A 3,244-nucleotide genomic window follows, 5' to 3' on the forward strand; every position below is an offset into this window, starting at 1 on the left:
AATCGGCAGTGTATCAAATACTTGTTCTCCCCACTGTATATACACAGTAATCATGGCATTGGTTAGCCCCACACCCGACCCAGGGTAACCCCAACAGACAGACTGCATTTTGTGTTCATGGATATACATAAAACCCATGAGGACCACATGTCTGAGAGCCCTGTAGAGGAATGATTGGGTGATTTGTCCTTTTGCCAAATCATCCTGGCCAAGGCCTCCGCTCCAGTTCTGCATGTCTTCCTCTTCCTGTGCCACACAGGACTGGATGCCTTCACAAAGGACACCATGTCTTCCTCCGACATGTGGTAAGGGAAACCGATGGTGCATTCAGCTGAAAATTGTTCACGGCATCAGGGTCAGGTGGTAAATCCCTAGGTTAGTGGCCCCGCACACCTCCTTCAAGGCATTGGTTTGGAGTTGGTAGAGTAGATAAACTGATTCATCTATTCTGACCTTCATGCCTTTATTTAACTAAGCAAGCCACAGTTAAGATGAAATTCTTATTTACAATGACGGCCTCACCGGCCAAACCCGACGACGCTGGGCAATTGTGCCCGCCCTATGGACTCCCAATTACGTCCGGATGTGATTCAGCCTGGATTCAAACAGGACTGTAGTGCCACCTCTTGCACTGAGATGCAGTGCCTTAGAGCGCTGCACCAGTCGGAGAAGCTGCGCCACACGAGGACAACATTAAAGCTCTCGAGAAGATGTGTAATTCCGTCTGACTGATGCCGAGCTGTTTAGCACATATTGTGCACTCGTCCATGATGTCGGAGAGCGACTGAAAGCCTCGAAATCAGGGATCCAGTGACACCACTCTCTCTCCGGTGGACACACTCTCTCCCGGTGACACACTCTCTCTCCGGTGGACACACCTCTCTCCGTGGACACACTCTTCTCCGTGGACACACTCTCTCTCCGGGCACCCTCTCTCCGGTGGACACACTCTCTCCCCGTGGACCACTCTCTCCGGGACACCTCCCCGGTGACACACTCTCTCTCGGGACACACACTCTCTCCCCGGTGGACACCTCTCTCTCTCCGTGGACACACTCTCTCCTTCCGGTGTACACACTCTACCATCTCTCCGGTGGACACACTCTCTCTCTCCGGTGGACACACTCTCTCTCTCCGGTGGACACACTCTCTCTCTCCGGTGGACACACTCTCTCTCCGGTGGACACTCTCTCTCCGGTGGACACACTCTCTCTCCGGTGGACACACTCTCTCTCCGGTGTGCATTCGTTGTCACTCCTTGACTTCGAAGGCCAAGAGCTCTTGGATGTCCTGCTGCTAATCGGCCACAGATTGGTCACCCTCTGACCCCATCTTGTGCTTCACATTGTTCCTGATGTGGTTCCAGCTAATGACAATCCTGGCTTGCGGCAGCACAGACTGGATTACAACCCTCAATAGCCGCAGAAGATTGCTGGTGACAGTTGGAGAAGGAGTGAAAGGATGGTGTGAAAGAACAGTTTGAAGAATGCCAGGAGAAGGACAAGTGCCTCTTGAAAAGCTACATGACGGAAAACAAGGGGTGAAACATAACAATTGCCCAGGTCAAACGTGGTGCCATAGCTCCTTGGTGTTTGATTTTAATGACTGCCTTGGCCTCTTCAACCATTTCTGGTTCTGCCACCACCAGAAGGGTCCAGTCTCCATATGGGTGACAAATCTGGGAAGAACGTCACCCATCATATGTGTTGGCACCACCAGAAGGGTTGTGGGTCCAGTCTCCATATGGGTGACAAATCTGGGAAGAACGTCACCCATCATATGTGTTGGCACCAACGCACCCCGTTTCAAAACAGTCACGTCCCTTGCTCGACGAATTGTGTTCTTCACTTGTGACAAGTTGCGAGGTTGGTACACTGGCATGAATGATGCATTTAGGGGCGGTGGTGGGTTATTGGTCATGAGTATACTTTGCCAGGTGTTTCAGTCATTCACCTGGTGATTTCATCTATAAATGAGGTCAGCTGATCAGATGAAATCCCTTGCTTACTGCTGTTGGAATGGGGGTGGGAGACAGAGGAATTGCACTAGGATACGTAACAAACACGGTGGGCTGCAAGCATAATGGACATAGAATTGTAGAATATGACAGATGTAGCCTATTGAATAGCATTCTAGAATATGACAGATGTAGCCNATTGAATATCATTCTAGAATATGACAGATGTAGCCTATTGAATATCATTCTAGAATATGACAGATGTAGCCTATTGAAAAAAACTGACAAATACAGAKATTMTCTCAGGGACATWGTCAACTGAATTGATAAARACACACATAARGGTAAAGTGATTCACCTTGAGCTGGAATCGGTCATTGAGTGGTTTGCTTGGTCTTCGCTGGCTGTTTCAGACAGGTCTAAATCTGATTGCTTTGTTACATGTGTAGATCCATCTCCCTGGTCTGAATAATTGTCAGTCTTCTGAGATTTTAGACAGGACCGAAAACCTAAGAGTTGAGTACAATAATATGCTCCTGAATTTAACATTTTTGATGATCACAAATTAATGAATCTAAATGGCAAAATTAGACTTAATAATACTGTCTTTACTAACTCTGTGCTGTAGCCTCCATCGACCCAATTGGCATACTCAGCCCAAGTCGTACAGTAGCGAACAATGTTAGAATGTTCCAAGGTAGCCAGTGCTTTCACTTCACGATTTGCTTCTCTGTAAGAGATAGGATCATAATTACAACATGTAAATAACATCTGATAGTTGCAATAGCATCAACTATAGCATACAGAAGACAACAACAAGGTAAGAGGGATACACACTAGAGTCGACCGATTAATCGGAATGGCCGATTTATTAAGCCCAATTTCAAGTTCCATAACAATCGGAAATCGGTATTGTTGGGACTTTTTTTTTTTTTTTTTTTTACACCTTTTATAACTAGGCAGTCAGTTACGAACACATTCTTATTTTCAATGACGGCCCTACTTCGCGGGCAACTTGGTGTGGTTATTAATTGCCTTGTGTCATGGGCATAGACAACTGATTTTTTAAACCTTGTCAGCATCGGGATTCAATATTGCAACCTTTATCAGTTAACTAGTCTTCCTATCGGCTCTAACCACCTGGATTACATTTGCACTCCACGAGGAGCCCGCCTTTTACGCGAATGCAGTAAGAAGCCAAGGCTCAAGTTGCTAAGCTAGCATTAAAACTATCTTATAAAAAACAATCAATCAATCATTAATCACTAGCTTAATCTACACACATGG

At 46.4% G+C, this 3,244-nt stretch overlaps 1 long non-coding RNA gene across 2 annotated transcripts; it reads right to left on the reverse strand.

Annotated features, from left to right (window-relative positions):
* Positions 1-803: 803 nt before the first annotated feature.
* LOC112073824 (uncharacterized) lies at positions 804-2,717 on the reverse strand. 2 transcript variants are annotated; one of them, XR_002894623.2, is made up of 4 exons: positions 2,574-2,717; positions 2,316-2,466; positions 1,084-2,010; positions 804-880 (listed from the first exon to the last, which is right to left on the reverse strand). It is a non-coding gene; the product is annotated as an uncharacterized lncRNA (long non-coding RNA). The 2 variants fall into 2 exon arrangements; XR_011476690.1 differs by having other exon boundaries at positions 1,084-2,466.
* Positions 2,718-3,244: the final 527 nt, after the last annotated feature.

Source organism: Salvelinus sp. IW2-2015, unplaced genomic scaffold (genome assembly GCF_002910315.2).
Source record: "Salvelinus sp. IW2-2015 unplaced genomic scaffold, ASM291031v2 Un_scaffold2384, whole genome shotgun sequence".
Taxonomy (NCBI): domain Eukaryota; kingdom Metazoa; phylum Chordata; class Actinopteri; order Salmoniformes; family Salmonidae; genus Salvelinus; species Salvelinus sp. IW2-2015.